At 51.0% G+C, this 7,096-nt stretch overlaps 1 pseudogene; it reads right to left on the reverse strand.

Annotated features, from left to right (window-relative positions):
• Positions 1 to 1,521, reverse strand: part of LOC110297430 — a 2,414-nt pseudogene extending 893 nt beyond the window's left edge.
• Positions 1,522 to 7,096: the final 5,575 nt, after the last annotated feature.

Genomic DNA, 7,096 nt, shown 5'->3' on the forward strand with positions numbered 1-7,096 from the left:
TCCCCCAGTGAGAGGCTGGGGGCGTGGCTCAGTGGTAGAGCTTCTGCCTAGAATCCCCCAGTGAGGGGCTGGGGGCGTGGCTCAGTGGTAGAGCCCCTGCCTAGAATCCCCCAGTGAGGGCTGGGGGCGTGGCTCAGTGGTAGAGCCCCTGCCTAGAATCCCCCAGTGAGGGGCTGGGGGCGTGGCTCAGTGGTAGATCACTTACCTAGCCTGTGTGAGCCCTCATTTGAGTCTCTATCACCATACATGTCCCAGTCCCCACAAAACATAGGTAGGTTGGGCTGTGGGGGTAATGCCGTGCAGGAGGAAGGTGGTGTAGGTCATTCAAAGGAACAGGTGATGAGTAAGCAAGAGGGATCCAGAGAGCAGGGCACATGGGTAGAAATACCAACGGAGAGGATGCAGATGAGGAATAAAGGGAAGAGAGAAGACAGGTGAGGAGGCAAACAAGGTGGCAGCAAACAGGGAATCTGGGCTCTCAGGCTTGATAGAGCAGGGAGAAGAGAATAGGATAGGGAGGCGGGGACCCGGGCAGGACGGGGGTGGGGGGTGGGGGTGGAGGCGGGGACCTGGGCAGGGGCGGGAGTGGGGGCGTGGTTTGCATGGAAGATGGAGGGAGGAGAGGATCACAGGCGGGTTCTAGGAGATGAGAGACAGGGCAGAGGCTGTGTGAGGGGAATAGGTAAGAGAGGAGAGAGAACTCTTAGAAAGTTCTTAGAGGGGCAAGCAGGATGGACTGGGATGGCAGACAGACTGGGACAGAAAGAAAAAGAGGAGCCAGGCATGGTGCCCTGTGTCTGTGATCCCAGCATAGTTGGGAGGCTGAGGCCAAGGGTCTTGAGAACCTTAAGACTGAGGCCAGCCTGGGCTACAAAGTGAGACTCTGTGTCCCCTTCCCTGCAGAAAGCGATGGGAATAAGCCAGCTAAGCATGGAAGAGGCAGAGGCATTTGAGGGACAGAGGGTTTGGGACAGGCAAAGCAGTCACTTTATCACGGGGCAATTGTGACCGTGCTTCCAACTCACCTGCTGCTGGCCCAGGTCCCAGGCACTGGGAAAGGAGTTGGTGTTGCGCCAAATGTCCTTCTGAAACGACCCTTCCTGAAGGGAAAGGCACAGGTTAGCCCACACAGGAGAACAGGGCACTAGTTCACAGCAGCAAGAGTGAAACAGCCTGGCAGGAGGATTTGAACTGAGCCCATAACAGAAAGATAGACTTAGACTGGTCATAGCTGGAAGGCTCAAGCCTAACCCATAGCAGAAGATTAGAGGTTAGCCCACAGCGGCAGGCTACCATCTTCATCTCAGTAAAAATGACGTAGCGTGGTCCATCATGGTAACGGTGACACACTAACGCCTCCTTGGCTTTCTTAAGGACATCTAGCTCCCGTTATGACAGAGACTGGAAGCTACCAATGTGACAGCCTGATCCGGTTGGGGTGGGCTTGGAAGGAGGGACAGAGCCAGCTGTGGCCAAGCCCAGCACCATGGTCACTAGACCCAGCAGGCACACTGTAGCCATGCTCAAGTCCCAAGAGTCTCCTGAGCTGCATGGCTCTGCTTTTTAGGCCAGGCTACAGGTGCTATCCTGGATGATTTCAAAGCGGAAGGGGGAAGCCGGAGATAAGGGAAAGGAAAATTTGTGCTTAGAGGCACACTGATGGGCGGAGCTAATCCCTGGGCCAGGTAAGTGATCCGGTGTGGGTGTGGCCGGGTCAGGAAGGAAAGAGAAACTGAACCCAGTGTCAAGAGTCCGCAAAACTATCTCTTTCAGGCCACCAAAGCCTGGGGCTCCCAACTTAGACTACATTGGTGGGGGTGTGGTGGGGAAGAGGGGAAGGGAGTGAGGGAGAGAGGGTGTGAGCTGGCAGAAGGCTCGAGGTCACAGGGGAGGTGGTGGAGGGTGGGTGCATGTGGAAGAGGCTGTCTGACTGAGGAGAGTGTCTCAGTAAAATTCCCATGAGTAATTTCTGCTGTGACTGTGAGGGATATTTTTCAGGTGTCATCTTGCTCGGGAGTAGCCTGGTAGCTGGAAAGGCTTCATTTCTGGGTATTTGAGGATGTTTGGGGAAGAGGCGGGCCTGTGAGTCAGTGAGATGTGTGAGATAGGAGGAGCCTCCTGTATTATGAGGGGCTGAGAAAGACAGTGGGTAAGGACACTTACTGGTGTAGGCTTATGTTTTTCAAAACCGACTTTAATAGGGTTCTTAAAGGCTTTAACCTCCTTTATAGCCCTCCAACTGAAGGTAAGGGAGGAAAATGGCTAACAGGACAAGGGGGGCATGAGCCTGCTTAGAAGTAGTTCTTTGGGGCGATTCCAGTCTTCGTTGTCAACAGTCAAGTCTACTAGCAAAACACCAAACTCAGCAGCAGTGGCTCGATCCAGAAGAAACCAAAGGGCTCTGCCAATCGCACAAGTCCGCTGACGCAGCAAGAGGCAGCCGGAACACCAGCAGAAGTCTTTGGTGTGTTTCTCTCTACAAAGTCATGAGAAGTGCAAATCAGAGAAGAAAGCAAGGCGAACCAATGCAAGTGTGTCATCAGCAAAGAGCAACAAAGCCTGACACATTGTCCACTGTCTGTTGGGTGGTGCTCATATTCTTTCCAAGCATCACATGTCCTTCCCAAGTGTCTGCAAACACCACATGCCCTTTCACCAGACAGCTTCCAGAAAAACACCGCATGTCTGTTCTCAGCAAAACACCCTCCCACATGTCTGCTTCAGCACAACATCCTCTCATAAGACAGTTTCCAGAAAAACATCACATGACACAGCTAAGTCTCCAAAGAAACCAGAAATTCCCATTTCATACTGGTCTTGCGGAGGACCTGGCTTATCTAATGGTGGCACACAAAGGCCTGTAATTTCACTTCCAGAGTTTTTGATGCCTTCTTTTGGTCTCTGAGGGCACCAGGCACAAATGTGGTACAAATATACACATGCAAACACTCATATGCTAAAATAAATAAAATTTAAAAACAAAAAAACAACAAGAACAACAAACCCCCACAAATCCGAGCACAGTGGTCCATCACTGGCTGCAGGCTGTTGAGGGGTACATGACTGTGTAACCTGTAAGGCTGTCTCTCAGAAGAACCCTGGCCTTTATAATGGTTACCCCATTTTTCTGATGACTTCCTTGGGGTCCCTCCGCTGGTTAGTTACTGAATTCTCTGTGCCCACCCCACTGTGCATGCCGCTAAGAGATGGGGCGAGAGTCTGGGCAGAGAGGAAGCTCGGCGTTGTAGCCAGTGCTTATAATCCCAGCACCCAGGAGCTCTCTCCACAGGCTGTGGGCATCGAAGTCCCTGTCTGTAACTGTGACAGAGTGTGTCCACAGAGCCTGTAATCACAAGAGGACTGAATGTTTTGAGACAGGACTGAGCTGTATAACAAGACCATCTCCAAAAACAAAGGAACAGAGATGGGCTGAGAAGATGGCTCAGTTGGTGAAAGTGCTTGTCCCCCAAGCATCAGGTCCTGAGTCTAATCTCCAGGACCTCTATAAAAAGTTAGTATGGCCGGCAGTCCTGGTGTGTGCCTTTAAACCCACCACCTGAGAGGCAGAGGCGTAGCCCGGTCTACCGAGTGAGTTCCAGGACAGCCAGTGCTACACAGAGAGACCCTGTCTTGAAAAACAAAACAAAACAAACAAAAAACTTGAGTACAGCATTGCATGCCTGTGATCATTGTGCTCGAGAAGGCGGACAAAAAAATCCCTGGGGTTTGCTGGATAGTCGGTCTCACCAGTTGGTAAGCTTCAGATTGAGTGAGAGACCCACACAATAAAATAAGTTAAAGAACAACTGAGGAAGAAGACACCTGCTAACAGCTTACACACACACACTCACACTGACATACACACTCATAAATGTATGCGCACATGTGCACACACACTCTTACACACATACACACACTCATGTATGCACGTACACACACATGTACACACACATAAACACACACATGAGAAATAAAGAGATATGCATGCACGCACGCGCACACACACACCTCAAGAGTCACAAGTGTCTCCTATCTGACTGTTGGGTAACTTGAAGAGGGACAAGGGCACTCTCTAGGGCCCTCTCGCAGGCTGGGGAAGGGTTGGGGGCTCTGCTATTGTTGGTCAGTCCTGCGGTTATCAGATCCACACAACCAGTAAGCAATTTCTGTGATGTTGTCTGCAGCTTTTATTTCTTCATTTCATCTCAGTTCTCAGTGCCCAGGGTTGTTAATCATACTTTTCAGATCATAACGCAGAGCCACAAATGGCCCATAAGAGTCCCCTCCTCTCCAGTCCCCACCCCCTCCGTCTGCCTCCCAGACACCCACTTCAGCGGGCTTGATATACAACTGCCAAGAGGCACCGTTTTAATTTGTGACTTTGTCTATGCGTTTCCAATTTACACAAATGAGATTGCGCTATAAATCTACTAACTTTGAAAAAAAAAACCAAAAAACTTAACACCACATCTCTGAGATCTCCCCACACAGCTGTGGACATCCAGTTCTCTGTGGAACTGTGACAGCGTGCGCCCACAGCGCCAGTACTTACCCACTCGCCCAGAGATGGGCACTTAGGTTGCCTCTAGCTTCCTATTCCCATAAGGCCCACACCTGTCCCCTGTGTGGGAGATTTTTTAGAACCTTCTGCAGCACACCAGCTGGTACCCTCCCACCACATCCCATGGGCGCACTTTTGCACTCACTCGTGGAAAGGGTGGGTAGTCCCCACTCACTGTCAGCATCCCACCGATGTGCCTGGATCTTCCGGCTTTTCTAGGCCTTTTTTCTGAGCGGATGCAGAGCGGACCGGAAGTGGAAGTACCATTAGTGCTTTCTTCGGAGCAATCCCTACCCAGGGACAGAGCCGGAAAATAAATATTACAGCCTTTAGGTTGGCGAGCTGGCGCTCAGTGGGTGTAAGTGTTTGCAGCCAAGCCTGACAATTCAAGTTCAGAACCTGGAACCCACGTGGTGGAAGGAGAGAACCGACTCTTGCAACTTGTGTTCTGAGATTCCATAAGCACCAGAAACGAACACAATAAACAAATGGAACTTTATAAAAATAAAACAAATGTAATTTGAACATATAGCTTCTCTGTCAGGATCAAGTTGTGTTCTGCATGATTTCTGCACCATCCAGGGACCCCAACTGTCTCAGGTCAGGGAGTGGGGTATGAGAGAGATGGGCACAAGATGTAGAATTTAGCCAGCCGTAGTGACACACGCCTTTAATCCCAGCACTCGGGAGGCAGAGGTAGGTGGATCTCTGAGTGTGTTCCAGGACAGCCAGGGCTATACAGAGAAACCCTGTCTCAACAAAACAACAAACAAACAAACAAGGAGATGTAGAATTTGGGCTACTCACTCGCAGGGGTGGGCAAGCCCTCTAAGTGTCTCCCTCTACTCCAGCCTGGACTGGCTGCATGATTACATGAGGACTCTATTTCTATTCACTCAGACAGACAGAAGCAATAGCAGACCGATGAAGGAGCCAATCTAAGTCCAGCGTGCGGAAGCAGAGTTGTTTGGGAGTTACTTACAGGATTTGGGGGGGACTCCCCTGAAGCTCCATCACAGGAAAGCCCACCCCAGCACGGGTGAGGACTCGTAAAAGCCTGGCGCTCCCTGCGCATCTCTGGGGCAGCTCCTCAGAAGAGTCTCGTCTCTGGAGCAACTGCTTACTACTGCTGTGTGACTGACTCCCCAGAGGTTTCCTTGAGTCTTGTCAGTGACTGACTTTTTTCGTTTTGTGCTTTGGTTCTCACCCACTTGTGGAGGGCATCCCCCGTGTTCACGTTCTTGCTCAGTGTCTAGGCTTTGCAGAGAATGCAAAGGAGGTCATGGGGTCACAGGTCATGTCATGTCTGGGTCACAGGTCATGTCTGCGGCTGTGTGGTCTTCCTGGTGCTGTTCACCAGAGCTTCCAGGGACCAATGGCTTGCTGTGGCCCTGTTCTCTCCAGGGGAGCACATCAGCTAACTGTGTGTAAGTGCCACACACACAGAGCCCACCCCGTTGGGTGTGCTTTATTTGCTTTGTTTTGCTTTGTTTTTTGTTTTCTGAGGCAGGGTCTTGAAGCATAGACCTGACTGGCCTGGAACTCACTCTGTAGACCAGGCTGACTTTGAACTCACAGAGATCCATCTGCCTAGGCCTCCTGAGTGCTGGGATTAAAGGCATGTGCCAGCACTCCCTTGATTTGTCTTGATTGATTGATTGATTTTATTTGGTCTCATTCCATAGCCCAGACTGGCCTGGATCTCACTATGTACCCCATGCTAGCCTTGAATTTATGGGTGATCCTCGTGCCTCAGGCTTGTGAGTGTATGTGCCAGCACTGTATTCAACTATGGACTGGAAAAAGACAAATTGCATCTTCCCGGACGCTGTACAAAGGGTTTTGGGACAGTGTCTTCTTATGTAGCTTGGACTAGCTAGTCTCGAGCCTTGAACTCACAATTCTGCCTTAGCCTTTCAAGTGCTGAGAATACAAACATAGACCCCACATGGACCTGGGTATACCCCTGCCCCACACCTCTCAGAACTGATCCAAGGGTCCGGGGAGATGGCTTAGGGGGTAAAGCGTTTGCTGTACAAGTGTGTGAGCATGCATTAGCAGCCCAGCACCCACAGGAAGAGCTTGGCACAGTGGCATGTACCCACAATCCCAGCACTGGGGAGGAAGAGACTGGAGGATGCCAGAAGCTTGCTGGGCAGCCAGTTTAACCACTGAGCTCCAGGCTCAGTGAGGGGCCCTGTACTAAAAAATTAGGTGGATGATCTGGAGAGATGGCTCAGAGAGTTCCAGAGCAGCCAGGCTACGCAGAGAAACCCTGTCTCAAAAAACAAAACAAAACAAAACAAAAGTTGGGTGGCAACTGATTGAAGGAGACACCTTATGTGAACCCCCGGCTTCTGCGTGCCTGTGCACATACACTTAAACACACTGCACACCACAGACCCACGTCCACACATACACAAGAATTAAAAAAACAGCCGGGTGTGGTGGCGCACGCCTTTAATCCCAGCACTTGGGAGGCAGAGGCAGGCGGATTTCTGAGTTCGAGGCCAGCCTGGTCTACAAAGTGAGTTC

Source organism: Mus caroli, chromosome 7 (assembly GCF_900094665.2).
Source record: "Mus caroli chromosome 7, CAROLI_EIJ_v1.1, whole genome shotgun sequence".
Lineage (NCBI taxonomy): Eukaryota > Metazoa > Chordata > Mammalia > Rodentia > Muridae > Mus > Mus caroli.